The 21,888-nt window shown below is 44.1% G+C and overlaps 1 pseudogene across 1 annotated transcript; it reads left to right on the top strand.

Annotated features, from left to right (window-relative positions):
• Positions 1-55: 55 nt before the first annotated feature.
• Positions 56-12,320, top strand: LOC104587621 (SCY1-like protein 2 B; annotated as a pseudogene). The gene is made up of 6 exons (XR_016084185.1): positions 56-4,385; positions 4,713-4,775; positions 9,167-9,328; positions 9,485-9,603; positions 9,692-10,609; positions 11,798-12,320. The product of XR_016084185.1 is annotated as an SCY1-like protein 2 B (transcript).
• Positions 12,321-21,888: the final 9,568 nt, after the last annotated feature.

Genomic DNA, 21,888 nt, shown 5'->3' with positions numbered 1-21,888 from the left:
CTTATGAGCAGCTTACTATGAACAAAGCCTGCCTTTAATTCTGTTCAGGAGCACACCACTATCAGCTTAGAAACAGCCTCTGTGTATGTGCAGGGGTAAGGTTACGTACATCTGTCCCTCCCTAGATCCTGCATTGGTGGGAGCCTCGTGCATTGGACTGCCCTTAGCACATCACTATCAGCATAGATGTTTTCAAAAACACAAGTTCCTTTCCTCCCATATAGACCAAAAAGCAGCCATGGGGAAGCATTCTCCATACAGTTTTGTCCCTACTATCAACACTTTAATCTGCAAGCTTTGTAAAAAACTTTAATAGACTGTTGAAAGCAGCCAGCTGAGCCAAATGTATTCAAAAAGCACAGTCCAAATTTTGACAGCATTTGGGCAGTGAAAGAATAAATGATTGGAAGTTTCCAAATCTTCTGAAAAAGACACACCCCTGCTGGTCCAATGTCATTCTCCTATGCAGTAATTTATCCCAAGTTAAACATTCTTCCAGAGCTGCAGTCAAGGAAAAACAATTTTGGATGGCACCCCACTATGCTAGATTCTGTTCACTGAGAAATTGTCAATCTTGGCACATACTTCTATAGAAAGATTTTACAGAGAACCTACCATTATTTTCTCCCACAACCAACTACAAGAATCAGGATGACGCACTTGAGGTGGGTGAAGTTGCACAGATTGTAACAGATCCAGTGTTAGGAATCTGCCTCAGGGTTCTTTCAAGGGAGCCGGCTCTAGACTGAGAAGAAGAAGAAGAGAGAGAGAGAGAGAGAGAGAGAGAGAGACTATTACAAGGCTTACATCCTTCTAACCACTTGACCTATTTATATGCCGATGTGTCCTCTTGTATACTTCATGCACCGGTTGTCTATTCCCATATAATGGCCTGGGTTCTCTGTGAGCTCCTCAAGGTCAATGTGAGGAAACTTGCAGGTGTAGGTATGGCTCCCATGTAGGATCCTCCTCCGGTAGTTGAGTCCGAGGTTCAAAGTATCGATATGCCCCTGTGTATCGGAAGAGGTGCATTGGTACTAAAAGCATGCACTTTTATTATTTTTTTTTCAAAAATTGGTTTTTGAGGAGGTTTTATGTATATTTTTTATTAAAAAAAGAGGGTTCCCGAAACACCTGTCAATAGGTGTCTCGGAACCCCAAAGATACAATACGATATGCCTGATATGGTGCGTATCGTATTGAAATCTTGATCCTTGGTTGAGTCCATACCACTAATGCTTCTGGTATCACATGGGTGCCATTTTTAACCCAACGGAAATCAATTATACGTAATGGTTCTGTCTACAACTCCATATCCATGGAGAATTTTGGGAGCTTAGGCTGTTTAATTGCTTGTGGCATTAGCGGAAATGAATTATACATAATAGGTTGTCCATCTTGCATAGTGCTGCTTCCACCCCAAGACCTGAGGCATCACATTCTACTACAAATGCTTTGTTGAAATCCAGAAGTGTTAGAGCAGGCGGTGAGGAAACGACTGACTTGAGGGCTTTAAATGCATCATGGGCCTGGCCAGACCAGCTGAAAGAGTTCTTTTTGAGCAAGGTTGTTAGTGGGGCTGCAATCTGTCCATAACCTTTAATAAACTGGCGGTAGAATCCTGTCAACCCTAGGAATGCTCATAGATCCTTAACAGTGGTTAGTTGTGGCCATTGTTGTATACAGTCTACTTTTTCTTGGGTCAACCATCATTGTGCCATTTTCAACTACGTGTCCCAAATAATGAACCCTTGATTGTCCAAAAGCACATTTGGACTCTTTGGCATATAACTTGTTTTGCAACAGAAGAAGCATAGTATTCTTCTACACTTTTATCCCCTTGTTGAAGAGAAAAATAGTCTTGGTACAATTGGTAATTCTTGTGATATTGTCTTGTCCAAAGTACAATTGCTTGGCATGGTCCCAAATCTCCTTGGCCGTGTCTAGAAACATAAGGTTTACACTAATGTGATTTTCCATACTATTCCAAAAGTGATGTCATAATTTGGGCATTCTCTTGTACCCTTCTAATTCACTTTTCAATGGACCCTCCTTGATGTACTTCAACTTGCCTCTTGCAATGAGAGATACCTCAACTGACTTGGCCCATGGGATATAATTAGTACCATTGAGTTTTACTGTAGTTAATTGAGATCACTGATTTGTCACGTAGGCAAACTGTCAAACAGCTGGTATGCAACTACTGTAACACACCTTTTTCTTTAGGAAAAACACCAAGAATCATCAGCCCTCTACTTTAGAAACACTTGGGAAAGATTGCATATTTACCACAAGGTGTCACCACAACACAAACCGCTACAAAATCACCACACATTGAGGAGCACCTACCTCACAACTTGAAACATCACAAAACTGCCCTCTTTGAACTGCCGAATAGAGGGCTTTTAGAAAAGCACCACCAACTCACACAACACTGCAACTTGAGGCATTAAAGCCTCTTTTCAAAGTGGGCGATCAGTCCTCTTAAGTCCTTTTCCTTTCCAACAAAGAATAGAGAATATTCTCTTTTCCTAGGGTACAAAAAGTTGAGACGTGAATAGTACAGTCGACCTCAAGGCTCTGATACCATGTTCCAACTTTAATAAAGTAAGAAAATATGAAGAAAAGAATAGAAGATAAGAAGAGAAAGGGAAGAGAAAGAGAAGAAAATGAGAGGAAAAGAGGGAAGACTAGAAAGGAGAAATCTGTTCCATTCTCCTTACTGTCGACCCAAGTTGTATTAACATTCTATTAAGGCTGAAATGACTACAATACCCTTAGGAAAAATACAGCAGATATAAGAGAGAAAGAGTAACATGAAAAAGTCAATACTGCCCTTGTTAACTACTAACAATTCTGACAAATCCAAGCAATTGGGTCACCTCTAGAGAACACTGGAAAGAGTAACTTGATGTTCTTGTCGATGCTCAAACTCCCTCGTTGTTTGCTTCCTTGGCTGCCCCCTTCTTGATCGCCGCCTTTGTGTTTTTCTAGCATATCCTATTTGAGACGGCACAGTATGACTGTCATGGTTTCTTTTATTTCTCTCACATCGTCGGAGACTTGGTGGAGCTCAACCTCTACCTGATCAACTCTTGCCTCCATGAATGTAGCACAGGTATTTGGCATCCAAGCTCTAATACCAGACTGTTAGGAATATGCCTAACTCAGGGTTCTTTCGAGGGAATCGGCCCCCAGATTGAGAGATGTGAATGAATTCCTTCCTGTTTGAGCCTCTTCTTTCCTCTTAAAATGAGTGCAATGCCACATATACCCTACCCTTGATAGGTTGGCTGCTACTAACAAATTTAAGCAAAACTATTTAAACAACTTTTAACTAAAGGACTGTGTTTTGAACATACTAACAGAAAATAAATAAACTAAACAAACAAATAACAATAGAATTCTCAACAATATATACAGTGTATAATATAAGGTATTAACACACATGTTAATAAGATGTAGAAATATAGATGATATTATAATAAGGCACCCGCCTTGTCATTTTTGTCGCCTAGGCAGGTGCCTAGTCGCTTAGACAGGCACCCAGTTGCTATAAAGCAAGGCATTTGGGTTAGGTGCCCAGCCAAGGGCACCTAGTCACCTAGGTCACGCCTTGACAACTAATGTGCCATATTGCCTCAGATTTCTATAAATGTCATGAAGGTAACACATGCGTTGGAGTATTTCCATCACAGATGAAGGTATCTATGCTTGATATTCATAGTGAGTATGGAGAAAGCAAATGTTGTGACTGGAGTCCTCTATATGGTAGGATCCCTGAAGGAGTGGAGGCCACATATTTGGACGCTTTAGGAGCAACCCAAGGAGGGAATAGAATATTCGACAAGAAATAGAGGCTTTCATTATGGAGCATCAAGGTTTGAGTTCCCTAAGGAGTAAGGTTTTGAACTAAAATCTAAACTGAGGAGAGAAATGATTATTTTGTTGAGCTTGTGCCAGGAGCTAATCCTCTAGCTGGTAACAAGGTATTCAACAAGTCATTGACTTGGCTGTCTGACCATTCAACCCATCATCTGGAGTCTGAGGCAGTTCAGTCCGTCATTAGATCCATTGTATAGAAAAAAAATGTTTACTTAGTCAAAGAGCTGTGACCCAGCTGGTTGAAACGGTTGAACTGTTCAGTTCAACCATTCAAAGGGTCAGGTCTGACCAAATCCATATAATTAGTAATTAAATATCAGATGAAAAGAAATAAAAAATTGAAACAGGAAAAAGAATTGTGAAGGGGGGATTTGACAAACAAAGAAACAAGATAGGGGATGTTGTTTCTGCTGGCAGCAGGGGAAGAGAAGAAGAAAAGAAAGCATGCTTGTGTTTGTCGTCCACACCACCACCAGAAGCAATTAAATCACAGGCAACTGGTTAAGTCATCACTCTCTCTCTCTCTCTCTATATATATCTCCTCTTTCTCTCTCTCTCTCTCTCCCCCCCTCAAATATTTACCAGAATGGTTGAAGTGCTGAACTACCACCTAGATCTAAAAATGGGTCATGTCTTTAGCTTGACTAGTGTTCTTGAGTAAGATAACAAGGGGGTTGGTTTAAGTTTCTTTTCCCTACTCTAGAAACTAATTTAAAATAGTGACAAGTTCGGGTTCTTTGTTGTTGATGCTTATTTGATGGTTGATACATTTTAATATGTGAAGCCTTATAAACTTTATTTTTTCTGCTCCTTTTTCTTTTTGGCAGCTAGTGAAGCAAGCAATTTTACCTCGTGTTCATGGCTTGGCACTTAAAACGACAGTGGCTGCGGTATGTTTGGGATGTTTGTTTCATGCATCTGTGTCATGTGTTGCATTCATCTCCTCATTCAGTTTTAACTTCCAACTAGAAGTGAAGGATAACTTGTCATAGATTAGTAGGTTTGACTTCACATTCCATATCCTTGAATTTATCTTGCTTCTCTTTTTTTCTTCTTTTAATGATGCTTTTCTATGGAGTTTGTATCAGTCATCAAGTGTGTGATACCCAGTAATGATGCATAGGTGAATGGGGATTATTGGAAATGTTCGTTGTTGTTTTAGAAGGTGACAATTTAGTTTGTATTAATTGTGAATGCTGTCACTCATATATTTAGTTTTAAAATTGTATTTGGTTTAGTATGATAAGGATATAAGTTAATGGACATCCAAAATATATATAATTAATTAATTTAGGTAGGTTTTTATTATAATTAGTATTTCTGTTCTCTGCCACTTCTAGTCCAGTTTTTTTGATTTTTTATTGATCAATAACAACGAATTTATTAGAGTACATCAAATGAAAGAAATAAATAAGAAGTATATTATATGATATTTCCTACATTTTTCAGATCCATCATCATCTAAGCCTTGTCCCAACTATATGTTCAGTTTGTTTTTTGAGCAAAAAGATAATGTGTTTCATTTAAGTTCTATAACAAAACATGTACAGGAGATGTCATGTACAGTGAGCCACTATATAAGGTCGTCATCATCATCCAAGCCTTATCCCAACTATGTGGTGTTGGCTACATGAATCCTGTTTTGCTATTGCATTCTTTTTAATGCTATATCCATTGTTAAATTTTTTCACACTTGAATCATTCCTTACTACTACCCATATCCTTTTTGCTTTACCCCTAGTCCTTTCTAGCCCCTTCAATTTGTCGTTGGTCACTTGCTTTTTGGTTTACCCATATTCTGATGAGAGCCTGCTCACCACAGGAGTCTTCTTCGAGGGAGACTCTGCCTCCTGAAATCAGAAAATAGAGAGAGAGGGAGGGGGAGAGAGAGAGAGAGACTCTGAAATGACTCGATGCCTTTCTCATTGTTTCATGGACTATTTATAGATGTTGGTCACCCCTCTTTAGCCATAATGGGCCATCTTGCGAGGTCCCTGGTTATACACTAGTTTAATGGGCCTAAATGGGCCATTTACATTTCTGTTATTATCAACAGTTCCATCAAATCCTCCCCCCTTTATAGCAACCTTGTCCTCAAGGTTAATGCTGGGGTAGCGTTGCTGCAGCTGACAGTAGTCTTCCCATGTGGCGTCTTCCGGTGGGAGGTGTTTCCATACCACCAAGGCTTGCTGAACTGACTTATTGCCATCTCGTACCCACCTGAAGTCAGCAATATGATCTGTCTGTGTCTGTAGAACCCCCTCCTCAGAAAATTCTGGTAAGCAAGCTGAAACCGAAGGGACTGGCCCTAAGTGTTTCTTCAATAGGGATACATGAAATGTGGGGTGCATCTTGGAAGAGCTAGGGAGGTCTAACTTATAAGCCACCTTTCCCACCCTGGTTACGATACGGAATGGACCATAAAATCTGGGAGCCAATTTTTGAGAGGACCTTTTAGCCAAGCTACTCTGCCTGTAGGGCCTTAGCTTCAAATAAACCCAGTCTCCTACCTCGAACTGAACATCTCGATGTTTCTTATCATAGTAGGCCTTCATTTGTTGTTGTGCCTTTAGCAAGTTGGCCTTTAAGTCCTTAAGGACTGCATCTCTGTCTGTTAGATGTGCATGTACTTCAGCCAAAGCTGTGGATCCCTTCTCATAGGGTAGTAGGTAGGGTGGTTCCCTTCCATACAGAGCATGAAAAGGTGAGATGCCAATTGAAACATGAAAAGAGGTGTTATTACCAGTATTCCGCTCACGACAGCCACTTGGCCCACTTCCTGGGGTAATCACTAGTAAAGCACCGAAGGTAGGTCTCAAGGGAACGATTCACCACCTCTGTCTGTCCATCGGACTGTGGATGATAGCTGGTGGAATGATGGAGTTTCGTTCCTTGCACCCGGAAGTATTCACCCCAGAAACGGCTCATGAAAGCTGAGTCCCGATCAGAGATAATTGCCTTGGGTGTGCCATGAAAACGGGAGACCTCCTGGACAAAAATTTTGGCCACTTGTGCTGCAGTGTATGGATGGGATAGTGGTGCAAAATGCGCATACTTAGACAGCCGATCCACAAAAACAACAATGACTGTCTTTCCGCTGGAAGGAGGTAGACCAGTAATGAAATCCATAGTTACCTCATCCCAAACTTGTTCCGGGAGCAGTATAGGCTGTAACAGCCCAGCCGGGGACTGATTGTCATATTTTTGCCGCTGACATATTGCACACATGGCAACATACTCCCGAATCTGTCTCTTCATCCCCACCCAATAAAAATGAGAGGATATCCTACGATATGTTCGTAGGATGCCAGAATGGCCACCCACTGAGAAGTGTGAAAAAGCTCTAAGAGGGCCAGAATGTGGGTTGAGTTACCTGGCAGCACCATTCTGCCCTTGTACATCTGATCTCAGTGAGACTAGCATCATTAGGGGCTTCCTCCCTCAGCTGACTCATAAATGGATAAGTGAGCCTAGAAGCTACCATCTGACAGCACTCATGTTGCCTTGACAAAGCATCCGCAACCAGATTGGACGGACCTGTTTTGTACTCTATTGTGAAGTCAAAGCCTAGCAACTTATATAGCCACTTCAGTTGTATCTCATTCAGAACCGGTTGTTCTATTAGATATCGTAAGCTTCTTTGGTCGGAGCGAATGGTGAAAGCTCGACCCAGCAAGTACCCCCTCCATTTTTGCACAGCCAACACAACCGCCATTTACTCCTTTTCATACGTGGATTTCCCATGGGCCAGTGGTGAGAGAACCTTGCTGAAATAGGCAATGGGCTTTTTGTCTTGTAACGGCCCCTACGCCCTTTCCTGATGCATCTCATTCTACTACAAACGGTTTTGAAAAATCTGGCAGGGACAAGATGGGGGGGGGGGGGTTGTAAGGGCCATCTTCAGTGTCGTGAAGGCATTCTCTGCTTCTTCCGACCACTGGAAGGCATTCTTCTTGAGCAAGTTTGTTAGTGGGGCCGTCATAGTGCCATACCCCTTAATGAACCGCCTGTAATACCCAGTAAGACCCAAAAGTCCCCTAAGATCCTTGACAGTTGTGGGGTTGGGCCACTGCAACATACAATTTATCTTGTCTGGATCAGCTCTGATTGTGCCGGCTGTGACAATGTGTCCCAAATAGTGAATTTGCGACTGTCCAAAATCACATTTCGACCTTTTAGCATACAACTGATCACCACAGGAGTCTTCTTCGAGGGAGACTCTGCCTCCTGAAATCAGAAAATAGAGAGAGAGGGAGAGAGAGAGAGAGAAAGAGAGAGAGAGACTCTGAAATGGCTTGATGCCTTTCTCATTGTTTCATGGACTATTTATAGATGTTGGTTACCCCTCTTTAGCCATAATGGGCCATCTTGCGAGGTCCCCGGTTATACACTAGTTTAATGGGCCTAAATGGGCCATTTACATTTATGTTATTATCAACAGTTCCATCATATTCTATCTTTTCCTTTTCCCCCCTTTCTCTCACATGCAAACTCCTATTTTCTGCTTCAGGTTCCATGCCTGAATTAAACAACTTCAACCTTGTTTGGATCACTATCATCAGACAACTTCAAAAAGTGCATCACTTTGATTTTTTTTTTTTGCTTCATGCATCACCTTGAAATATGGTTCTGTTATTGTAGTCCAGAGCAAAGCAATGGGATATTGTTGAACCTCAACACTATATATTAGGGGAGTGATTTGAGCATATCCCATCATGAGGGGAACACCCCTAATAACCAGTCCAAAATACATCTTGACGAAGACAAAAGCACTCCTATGTATCAAATGTTATCCTTCAAAATAAACAAATAAACAAGTAAATAGATAAATAAACAGGGAGCCATGTGTCTTTTTCAATGGTAATGTGCCCAAATTATCCCTCATTTATTGCAATCATTGCTCTGTAAAATGTTAAGAGTGGAGATCAAACTCTATGGACAGCAAGTTGGTTGTAAAATCAATTGAGATCTAACTCCTGAACCATCAACACTTTTAAAATGACATGGGAAACGCTAGGAAGATACATAGAAATCTTTTTTCATCTGTCCAGTTGAACAAATACATAGCTTTGCATGGAGAAGTCCCCAATCTACGAAAAATGCCAGCAATGGATTGATCTTTATTCTGCTAGTCTGGTTTGCAATGAAAATATTTATTGGTTAGCATATACAATATTGTTATTTACTAATTGCCAACTGCTTTGTGGATATATTTCTGCATACTGATACACATAGGCAGAAAAATTAAATATCTGAACCATCGAGATGCCTCCATTGGCAGGTGAGAGTGAATGCTTTGCTATGCCTTGGTGATATGATCCAAATTCTTGATAAACATGCTATTTTAGATATCTTACAAACGATTCAACGTTGTACGGCTGTTGATCATTCAGCCCCAACACTCATGTGTACCTTGGGGGTTTCAAATTCAATTCTCAAGCAGGTATTGTTTTCTTATTTGCTAAATCTATTTGTGAAGCATAAAATTGTTCTTGGTATTTTAAATACTTGTTTGACATAGCTTTGTCATGGCTTAAGTATGAAGTAAAGATGCATGGTTATTGTAGAATAACAGCTTATTATTTTACTATTTGTTCAGTATGGCGTGGAATTTGTTGCAGAGCATGTTCTTCCACTTCTTATGCCATTAATCATTGCCCAGCAATTGAATGTCCAACAATTTGCTAAATACATGCTTTTTGTTAAAGATATACTCAGGTATAATTATGTTACTTCATCCTTGACATTTTCTATACATCTCTGTAGCCAAGGTTGTTGAGCTGGTTGTATGCTTTTCCAATTGCAGGAAAATAGAAGAAAAACGAGGTGTAACTGTAACTGATGCTGGCACTCCAGAAGTAAAGATAACACCTGCAGCCAATGGGTTTCAGCCTCAACCACTAAGTAAACCAAGTGGTACCCTCTCTTCAAAAAAGAGTGGCTCAGCATGGGATGATGATTGGGGTCCCATAACAAAGGGACCTACAAATCCCCTCCAGCCTTCCACAGCTAGTGTATCATCCACACCAATGGTGCCAGTTTCACAGCCAACAACAGTTACTACTACAGCAGGGCAGTTGATGACATCAGCATCTACCCAGCAAACTGCTCTGTCATGCCCTGCAGTTGATATAAAATGGCCTCCTCGCCCATTTTCCGATCTAGCCCCTCAATTAGGTGACAGTGAGAAATAGAAACAGAACTCGGGTGCATCCACCACTAATTTTGATGATATAGATCCTTTTGCTGATTGGTCCCCACGCCCTAGTAACTCGGTAGGTGGTTTGGGGTCTTCTGCCAATAAGTTGAACACAGTTGGTCAGAACAGCATTGGAGCCAATAGCAAGCCCATTGGAGTATCAAAACAGGGGACCTCTGTAAATGCCAGTAATCAGAACAGTAGTGGTTTCAACACTCTCAACATGCATAGTTCCAACGAGCTTCCAAGACAACCAGGGGAGTAACATGTCAAATATCAACAGTCTGTATAGTGGGGGGCTCAACCTCCAAAACTCCATTGGATTCTTGAAATCTAATCAAGGGAGTTCTTTGATAGGTTCAAATACTGAAACAAAAGCTACAGATCTTAGCTCCATATTCGTTTCTGCCAAGAGTGAACAGATTACACCTAGACTTGCTCCACCTCCCCAAACTGCTGTGGGAAGGGGAAGAGGGAGGGGTAATCAAGGACATCCCAGAGGCCCTCCAATGTCACGACCTACCAGTGAGTGCCAAATCACCATGTTGTATTTTATAGTATAGAATTGGAGCAGTCTTTATGGATTAGCTTTTACATTAGCAATTCCACAGCTTGCTTACTTGGTCTGAAAGTGTCGGTGGCTTATCTTAATGCTTACTCGTTAAAGCTTCCATGGCTCTCTGAGGTGGTCAAGTTTGTGGTTGTTTTCACAGATTGCATGTTGTAGTCTATTTTGTCATCGACACGGGAATTTTTCATTGCCTTTTTGTTCTTTTTCTCTTTTCTTGTTCCTCTTTTGTTTTTTTTTTTTTGTTTTTCCTCTAGTGTTTTTGCTAGATTATATTTTCATCAGCTTAGTGTAATTCTTTGAAACAGCTCCGGCTCCTTGACGTTGAGTCTGGAAAATAAAAACTTAAATGTGTACAAGTGGGCTTTTATTACCTATAACTGAGTAGTCCATATTTGAACTTATTATTCACTAGCTCAAGATATTGAACAGCTAAATATCAAATTTTCTTCTAAGCCAACAAGCAATTGAACACTGTTCTTCACACTGAGGAAGAGGAACCCTCTGATAAATAGTAGGCCCAGAATGGGATCTCTATCAATGGCGGGGAGTCTACCCATTACAAGTTGGGTTGGGTTTGAATTGTGAAACCCTAACCCTACCCATGACCTACAAAATTTATAAATTCATTGTGTAAAAATAAACATTATCATCTTCATACAAGTGCAACAGATCATGCATGGCACGAAGACATTATAGTATAGTATACCATAGTTGTAACCATACTTTATCGTTGTCCTCTTGGCTCAGATTGTTCAAAGCATCAACTGTCTGTAACTGTTTATGTTTAACCCAACCTGACTGGATATATATATATATATATATATATATATATATATATTGGTTTAGCATTATGAAGTATGAACACCCAACACTAACCCAACCTTCAACCGGGCCCTATTTTTCGGGTTGAGTTTTGTTCACACAATGTAAGATTCTAACTCTCTTTGTTTCTTCCTTCGCTGTCATTCTTTCCATTTTCTCTCTTTTGTCATCTTTATTATTCTATGCAACTGAGCAACAGCAAGAATTTTTTCCCCTGTTTTCTAAGTTATTAATGAAACTAATATCATTTTTGTTAGGTATCAATTTTCTCTCACTTTTTACATGTTCTTAGAATTTTTTTATATTGTTTTGTTTTGTAGTTTTGAATGGAGGAACCCTATGAGGTCCAAGTATCATTACTTGATATCCTGAGGCGAACTGTGGCTGCTTGCCACCTCCCACCTCCAAGATTTACCATAAATACTTTGGGCAACAAATTTTACGCAGTGGTTACTGTGATTCAGTGAGGTGATGTGAGAAGCTTCTATGGGGACACAACCGATGCTCCCGATGCATCCATTGAAATGGCTGCCTGAGTTGCCATCCAATATCTATGATCACACCGTCGGAGTACCAACGTATTTGCCTTGAACGGGAGGCCGAACTAGAGGACGTGAGGACAGCATATCTAGCATTGAGACGTGAGTTTTTACAATACGCTTGCAGAATATTGGTACACGAAATGATGGAAGTGGTCACCATTAATGAGATCGGACTGTGTCTAAATGACCATATGTTTATGTTGGATCAAATATTTTGCCTGTAATCTGTTTACGTAAACTTGTTTTTGTAAAAGTACTTTCTTTCATAAATCTCCCATGTCTGACATTTACCATATTTTTATCTGATTAGTCTTTATTTGTCATGTTAATGCGTTTATCCACTTCCACCATAAATGATTTATCTTCCTAAATACATACATCCATATGTAGGACTTAATAACAAGTCAACAACAACGAAATCAAAATTAGTGTTTGGTGGATTATTTAATGCACATACCGAGATGGATTGACCCAATGTTCATTATAGTGCACGTGCCGGGGGCCTCAGGGACCGGGCCACCCGAACTCTGGGCCCATTTGGCTTTGGATGCAGGTGGATGCGTACGATAGGTGTGGATGTGTGGTTTAGTATTGTTGTGTTTTTAAGCTTAGTGTAGTCCACATTGGGTGGATTATTTTGTGCACTTAACGAGATGAAATGACCCAGTGGTCATTATAGTGTTTGTGTCAGGGGCCTCGGGTACCTGGCCATTTGAAGCCCGGGTCCATTTTCCTTCGGACATGGATGGACGCGACCGATAGGTGTGGATGGGTGGTTTGCAAGGGATCAGTACCTTATATGTTTCGACCTAGTGTAGTGCTCATTTGGTGGATTATTTTGTGCACACATCGAGATGGAATCAGCCAATGGTCATTATAGAGCATGTGTCGGGGGTCCTCAGGGATCGGACCACCCGAACCCCGGGCCCATTTGCCTTTGGATACGGGCCAACGCGGCCATCAAGTATGGAGGTGTGGTTTGCATGGGATCAGTACCGTTGTGTGTTTCAGCCTAGTGTGGATGCACATACTGAGATAGAATGAGCCAATGGTCAGTATAGTGCTTGTGTCGGGGGCATCAGGCACCAAGCAATCCAAAGCTCGGGCCCATTTATCTTCGAACGTGCGTGGACGCACCCGATAGGTGTTGAAATGTGGTTCGCGTGATACCAATACCGATTTGTGTTTCATCCTAGTGTGGATGCACATACCGGAATGGAATGACCCAATTGTCAATGTAGTGCTTGTTTCGGAGGCATTGCACACCCGGCCATCCAAAGCCCGGGCCCGTTAGCCTTCAGACCCGAGCAGATGCGACCGATAGGTGTGGAAGTGTGGTTTCATTATAGCAGTATTGTTTTGTGTTTCAACCTAGTGTGGATGCACATAACGGAATGGAATGACCCAATGATTAGCGTAGTGCTTGTGCCGGGGGCCTCAGGCACCCAACCATCTGAAGGTCGAGCCCATTTGCCTTTGGACACGAGTGGATGCAGCCGATAGGTGTGGAATTATGGTTTGCATGGTAGCAGTATTGTTTGTGTTTCAGCCTAGTGTAGTCCACACTTGGTGGATTATTTTTTGCACATACTAGAACAGAATGACCCAATGGTCAGCGTAGTTCTTGTGTCGGGGCCTTGGGCATCCGGGCATCTGAAGCCCGGGCCCATTTATCTTCAGGCGCGCGTGGACGCGGCCGATAGGTGTCGAATTGTGCTTTGGGTGATACCAGTACCGATTTGTGATTCATCCTAGTGTCGATACACGTACCGAAATGGAATGACCCAATGGTCAGCATAGTGCTTGTGTCGGGGTGTCGGCCACCCGGGCCCATTTGCCTTCGGACGCGGGCGAACACGATCGATAGGTGTGGAATTGTGGTTTGCATGGCAGTAGTTTGTTGTGTGTTTCAGCATAGTGTGGATGCACATACTGGAATGGAATGACCCAATGGTCAGCACAGTGCTTGTGTCGGGGGCATCGTCCACCCGGCCATCTGAAGCCTAGGCCCATTTGCCTTCGGACGCGGTCGGACGTGGCCAATAGGTATCGAATTATGGTTTGCGTGACATCAATATTGTTGTGTGTTTCATCCTAGTGTAATCCACACTTGGTGCACTTCTTTTTGCACATACCGGAATGAAATGACCCAATGGTCAACATAGTGCTTGTGTTGGGGGCCTCGGGCACCCAGCCATCTGAATCCTGGGCCTATTTGCCTTCGGACATGGTCAGACGCGACCGATAGGTGTGAAAGTGTGATTTGCATGACAACAATATTGTTGTCTGTTTCAGTCTAGTATAGTCCAAACTTGGTGGACTAATTTTTGCACATACCGGAATGGAAGGACTCAATGGTCAGCGTAGTGCTTGTGTCGGGGGCCTCGGGCACCCGACCATCTGAATACCGGGCCCATTTTCAGTTGGATGTGGGCGGACGCGGTTGATAGGTGTCGAAGTGCAGTTTGCATTGCAGCAGTATTGTTTTGTGTTTCAACCTAGTGTGGATGCACATACCAGAATGGAATGACCCAATGGTTAGCGTAGTGCTTGTGTCAGGGGCGTCGGGCACCCGGTCTTCCGAAGCCCAGGCTCATTAGCCTTTAGACCCGGGCGAACGCGGTCGATAGGTGTGGAAGTGTGGTTTGAATTATAGAAGTAATGTTGTGTGTTTTAGCCTAGTGTGGATTAACATACCGGAATGGAATGACCCAATGGTCAGTGCAGTGCTTGTATCGGGGGCGTCGGCCACATGGCCATCTGAAGCCCGGGCCCATTTGTCTTCATACGCGGTTGGATGTAACCGATAGTTGTCGAAATGTGGTTTGCGTTATATCAATACCGATTTGTGTTTCATCCTAGTGTGGATGCACATATCGGATTAGAAGGACCTAATGGTTAGAGTATTACTTGTTTTGGGGACCTCGGGCACCCGACCATCCAAAGCTCGGGCCCTTTTGCCTTCGGACGTGGGTGAACGAGGTCAATAGGTGTGGAAGTGCGGTTTGCATTACAACAGTATCGTTGTGTGTTTCAACCTAGTGTAGTCCACACTTGGTGGATTATTTTTTGCACATACCGGAATAGAATGACCCAATGGTCAATGTAGTGCTTGTGTTGGGGGCCTCGGGCACCCGACCATCTAAATCTTGGGCCAATTTGCCTTCAGACACGGTCAGACACGGCCGATAGGTGTGGAAGTATGGTTTACATCACAATAGTATTTTTGTGTGTTTCAGCCTAGTGTAGTCCACACTTGGGGGAATATTTTTTGCACATGTCGGAATGGAAGGACCCAATGGTTAGCGTAGCGCTTGTATCGGGGGCCTCGGGTACCCGGCCATCCGAATCCCAGGCCCATTTTCCGTTGGACACGGCTGATAGGTGTCAAAACGTGATTTGAATGGCAGTAGTATTGTTGTGTGTTTCAGCCTAGTGTGGATACACATACCGGAATGGAATTACCCAATGGTCAGCGTAGTGCTTGGGTTGGGGGCGTCGGCCACCTGGTCATCCGAAGCTCGGGCCCATTAGCCTTCAGACTCAGGCGGACGCGGCCGATAGGTGTAGAAGTGTAGTTTGAATTATATCAATATTCTTGTGTGTTTTAGCCTAGTGTGGATTAACATACCAGAATGGAATGACCCAATGGTTAGCGCAATGCTTGTATTGGGGGTGTCGGACACACGGTCATCTGAAGCCCGGGCCCATTTGACTTTGGACGCGTTCAGATGTGACCAATAGTTGTCGAAGTGTGGTTTGCATGAAACCAGTACCGATTTGTGTTTCATCCTAGTGTGGATGCACATACCGGATTAGAGTGACCCAATGGTCAGCGTACTGCTTGTTTCAGGGGTCTCGGGCACCCGACCATCCAAAGCCCGAGCCCATTTGCCTTCGGACGTGGGTGGATGCAACCGATAGGTATGGAATATGGTTTGCATTACAACAGTATTGTTGTGTGTTTCAACCTAGTGTAATCCACACTTGGTGGATTATTTTTTGCACATACTGGAATAGAATGACCCAATGGTCAATGAAGTGCTTGTGTAGGGTGCCTCGGGCACATAGCCATCTGAATCCTGGGTCAATTTGCCTTCGGACACGGCCGATAGGTGTGGAAGTGTGGTTTGCATGACAACTGTATTGTTGTGTGTTTCAGCCTAGTGTAGTCCACACTTGGGGAATAATTTGTGCACATACCGAAATGGAAGGACACAATGGTCAGCGTAGCGCTTGTGTCAGGGGGCCTCGGGCACCCGACCATTCGAATACCGCGCCCATTTTCCGTCGGACGCAGGCGGACGCGGTTGATAGGCATCAAAGTGTGGTTTGCATAGCAGTAGTATTGTTGTTTGTTTCAGCCTAATGTGGATGCACATACTAGAATTGAATGACCCAATGGCCAGCGTAGTGCTTGTGTTGGAGGCATCGGCCACTTGACCATCTGAAGCCCAGGCCCATTAGCCTTTAGACCCGGGCAGACGCAACCAATAGGTGTGGAAGTGTGGTTTGAATTGTAGCATTATTGTTGTGTGTTTTGGCCTAGTGTGGATTAACATATCAGAATGGAAAGACCAAATGGTCAGTGCAGTGCTTGTGTCAGGGGCATCGGCCACCCGACCATCCGAAGCCCAGGCCCATTTGCCTTAAGATGCTATCGGACACGGCCGATAGGTGTCAAAGTGTGGTTTGCATGACATCGGTATTGTTGTGTGTTTCGGCCTAGTGTAGTCCACACTTGGTGGACTAATTTTTTGCACATAACAGAACAGAATGACCCAATGGTCAGCGTAGTGTTTGTATCGGGGGCCTCGGGCACCCGGCCATCCGAAGCTCGGGCTCATTTGACTTCGGATGCGGCCAATAGTTGTCAAAATGTGGTTTGCGTGATATCAGTACCGATTTGTGTTTCATCCTAGTGTGGATGCACATACCAGATTGGAATGACCTAATGGTCAGCATACTGCTTGTTTCGAGGGCCTCGGGCACCCGACCATCCAAAGCCAGTGCCCATTTGTCTTCGGACCCGGGCGGATGTGACCGATAGGTGTGGAAGTGTGGTTTGCATTACAATAGTGTTGTTGTGTGTTTCAGCCTAATGTAGTCCACACGTGGTGGATTATTTTTTGCACACACCGGAATGGAATGACACAACGGTCAAAGTAGTGCTTGTGTCTGGGGCCTCGGGCACCAGGCCATCCAAAGCCCAGGCGCATTTGCCTTCAGACGCGGGCAGACGTGGCCGATAGATGTGGAAATGTGGTTTGCATTACAATAGTATTGTTGTGTGTTTCAGTCTACTATGGATGCACATACTAGAATGGAATGACCCAATAGTCAGCGTAGTGCCTGTGTCGGGGGCCTCGGTCACCCAGCCATCTGAAGCCCGGGGCCATTTGCCTTCGGATGCAGTCGATAGGTGTTGAAGTGTGGTTTGCATTACAACAGTATTGTGTATTTCAGCCTACTGTAGTCCACATTTGGTGGATTATTTTTTGCACATACTGGATTGGAATGACCCAATGGTCAATGTAGTGATTGTGTCGGGGGCCTCAGGCACCCGGCCATCCAAAGCCCGGGCCCATTTTCCTTCGGACGCGGGCGGACGTGGCCGATAGATGTACAAGTGTGCTTTGCATTACAACAGTATTGTTGTGTATTTCAGCCTAGTGAGGATGCAAATACCGGAATGGAACGACCCAATAGTCAGCATAGTGCCTGTGCCGAGGGCCTCGAGCAACTGGCCATCTGAAACCCGGGCCCATTTGCTTTCGTATGCGGTCGATAGGTGTGAAAGTTTGGTTTGCATGACATTAGTATTGTTATGTGTTTCAGCCTAGTGTAGTCCACACTTGGAGGACTATTTTCTACACATACTGGAATGGAATGACCCAATGGTCACTGCAGTGCTTGTGTTAGGAGTGTCGGCCACCTAGCCATCCGAAGCCTAGGCCCATTTGCCTTAGGACGCTGTCGGATGCGGCCGATAGGTGTTGAAGTGTGGTTTGCATGACATCAGTATTGTTGTGTGTTTTAGTTTTGTGTAGTCCACACTTGGTGGACTATTTTTTTCACATACCAGAATGGAATGACCCAATGGGCTGCGTAGTGCTTGTGTCAAGGACGTCGGGCACTTGACCATCCAAAGGCCGGGCCCATTTGCCTTTGGATGCGAGCACACGTGGTCGATAGGTGTGGAATTGTGGCTTTTCTGGCAGCAGTATTGTTGTGTTTTTTCAGCCTAGTATAGTCCACACTTGGTGGATTATTTTTTGCACATACCAGAGTGGAATGACCCAATTGTCAGTGTAGTGCTTGTGTCGGGGGCGTCGGCCACCCGGCCCCATTTGCCTTCAAACACGGGCGGACGCAGTCAATAGGTGTGGAATTGTGGTTTGCATGGCAGCAGTTTGTTGTGTGTTTTAGCCTAGTGTGGATGCACATACCGGAATGGAATGACTCAATGGTCAGTGTTGTGCTTGTGCCGGAGGCCTCAGGCACCCGACCATCCGAAGCCCGGGCCCATTTTCCTTCGGACGCTATCGGACAAGGCCGATAGGTGTCGAAGTGTGGTTTGCGTGACATCAGTATTGCTGTGTGTTTCAGTCTAGTGTAGTCCACACTTGGTGGACTATTTTTTGCACATATCGGAATGGAATGATGCAATGGTCAGCGTAGTGCTTGTGTCGGGGGCCTCGGACACCCAACCATTTGAATCCTGGGCCTATTTGCCTTCGGACGTTGTCGGACGCGACCGATAGGTGTGGAAGTGTGGTTTGCATGACAACAGTATTGTTGTGTGTTTCAGCTTAGTGTAGTCCACACTTGGTGGACTATTTTTTGCACATACTGGAATAGAATGACCCAATAGTCAGCGTAGTGCTTGTGTTGGGGGCCTTGGGCACCCAACCATCTGAATCCCGGGCCCATTTGCCTTCAGACATGGGCCGATGTAGCTGATAGGTGTCGAAGTGTGGTTTAAATGGCAGTAGTGTTGTTGTGTGTTTCAACTTAGTGTGGGAGCACATACCGGAATGGAATGACCCAATAGTCAGTGTAGTGCTTGAGTCGGGGGCGTCGATCACCCGGCCATCCGAAGCCCGATCTCATTAGCATTCAGATCCGGGCGAACGCAACCGATAGGTGTGGAAGTGTGGTTTGCATTATAGCAGTATTGTTGTGTGTTTTAGCCTAGTCTGGATTAACATATCAAAATGGAATGACCCAATGGTCAGCACAGTGCGTGTATCAGGGGCGTCGGCCATCCGAAGCCCGGGCCCATTTGTCTTAGGACGCTACTGGACGCGGCCGATAGGTGTCGTAGTGTGATTTGCATGACATCAGTATTGTTGTGTGTTTCAGCCTATTGTAATCCACACTTGGTGGACTATTTTTTGCACATACCGGAATGGAATGACCCAATGGTCAGCATTGTGCTTGTGTTGGAGGCCTTAGGCACCTGGCCATTCGAAGCCCGGGCCCATTTGCCTTCGGACGTGATCGAATGCGGCCGATAGTTGTCAAAATGTGGTTTGCGTGATACCAGTACCGATTTGTTCTTCATCCTAGTGTGGATGCACATACGGGATTGGAAGAACCCAATGGTCAGCGTACTGCTTGTTTCGGGGGCCTCGGGCACCCAACCATCCAAAGCCTGGGTCCATTTGTCTTCGGACGCGGGTGGACGCGGCCGATAGGTGTGAAAGTGTGGTTTGCATTACAACAGTATTGTTTTGTATTTCAGCCTAGTGTAGTCCACACTTGGTGGATTATTTTTTGCGCATACTGGAATAGAGTGACACAATGGTCAGCGTAGTGCTTGTGTCAGGGGCCTCGGGCACCCGACCATCCAAAGCCCGGGCCCATTTGCCTTCGGACGCAGGTGAACATGGCCGATAGATGTGGAAGTGTTGTTTGCATTACAACAATATTGTTGTGTGTTTCAGCCTAGTGTGGATGCACATACCGGAATGAAATGACCCAATAGTCAGCATAGTGCCTGTGTTAGGGGTCTCGGTCACCCGACCATCTAAAGGCTAGGCCCATTTGCTTTCAGATGCGGTTGATAGGTGTAGAAGTGTGGTTTGCAAGACATCAGTATTGTTGTGTGTTTCATCCTAGTGTAGTCCACACTTGGTGGACTATTTTTTGCACATAACGGAATGGAATGACCCAATGGTCAGTGCAGTGCTTGTGTTGGGGGCATCGGCCACCCGGCCATCCGAATCCTAGGCCCATTTTCCTTCGAACGCGAGCGAACGCAGCTTATTGGTGTCGAAGTGTGGTTTACATGGCAGTAGTATTGTTGTATGTTTCAGCCTAGTGTGGATGTAGAAACCGGAATGGAATGACCCAATGGTTAGCGTAGTGTTGGGGGCGTCGGCCACCCAGCCATCTGAATCTCGGGCCCATTAGCCTTCAGACCCGGGCGGACGCGGCCAATAGGTGTGGAAGTGTGGTTTGCATTATAGCAGTATTGTTGTGTGTTTCAGCGTAGTGTGGATTAACATATCGGAATGTAATGACCCAATGGTCAGTGCAGTGCTTGTGTCGGGAGCGTCGACCTCCCGGCCATCCGTAATCCGGGCCCATTTGCCTTAGGATGCTGTCGGACGCGGCCGATAGGTGTCGAAGTGTGGTTTGCATGACATCAATATTGTTGTGTGTTTCAGCCTAGTGTAGTCCACACTTGGTGGATTATTTCTTGCACATACCAGAATGGAATGGCCCAATGGTCAGCGTAGTGCTTGTGTCGGGGACCTTGGGCACCTGGGCGCATTTGCTTTCGGACGCGGTCGGATGCGGTTGATTGGTGTGGAAGTGTGGTTTGCATTATAGTAGTATTGTTGTGTGTTTCAGCCTAGTGTGGATGCACATACCGGAATGGAATGACCCAATGATCAGCATAGTGCTTGTGCCCGAAGGCTGGGGCCCTTATGCCTTTGTATATGAGCGGACATGGCCAATAGGTGTGGAATTGTGGTTTGCATGGCAGCAGTATTGTTGTGTGCTTCAGCCTAGTGTAGTCCACACTTGGTGGATTATTTTTAACACATACCGGAGTGGAATGATCCAATTGCCAGCGTAGTTCTTGTGTTGGGGGCCTCAACCACCCAACCATCTAAAGATCATCCCCATTTGTCTTCGAACACGCGCGGACACAGTCGATAGGTGTCGTAGTGTGGTTTGGGTGATACCAGTACCGATTTGTGTTTCATCCTAGTGTCGATGCACGTACCGGAATGGAATGACCCAATGGTCTGCGTAGTACTTGTGGTAGGGGCGTCGGTCACCTAGCTATCCAAAGCCCGAGCCCATTTGCCTTCTGACGCTGTCGGACACGGCCGATAGGTGTGAAAGTGTGGTTTGCATGACAACAGTATTGTTGTGTGTTTCAACCTAGTGTAGTCCACACTTGGACTATTTTTTGCACATACTGGATTGGAATGACCAGTATAGTGTTTCAGCCTATACTTGGACTATTTTTTGCACACACTTGGACTATTTTCAGCCTAGTGTTTCAACCTAGTGTAGTCCATAAAAATGTTAGCTTTTATAACTATTTTTATTTATTTAAAGTTGATCAAAATTTCATTTAAAAAGAATAAAAAATATTAATAAAACTAAATTTATTAAAAAAATGTTTATATTCAATTAAAAATAATTATTTTTTACAAATTAACATTAAATGAAAAATAAAATTATTAAATCTTTCAGATTTTCCCGTGCCCCTGCTAGTTTATAATATAAAGTTCAGGACTTATGTCCTCGCACGGGATAGGAATCAAGTATCAAAGGAATGAAGTCCTTTGATGGGACTTATTGGATGAACTCTACAGAAGGAATGACCATCTAATAGTATTATT

This window comes from Nelumbo nucifera, chromosome 3 (assembly GCF_055504915.1).
Source record: "Nelumbo nucifera cultivar China Antique chromosome 3, China Antique-T2T, whole genome shotgun sequence".
NCBI classification, from domain to species: Eukaryota; Viridiplantae; Streptophyta; class Magnoliopsida; order Proteales; family Nelumbonaceae; genus Nelumbo; species Nelumbo nucifera.
This window is presented reverse-complemented; position numbering and strand designations above follow the sequence as displayed.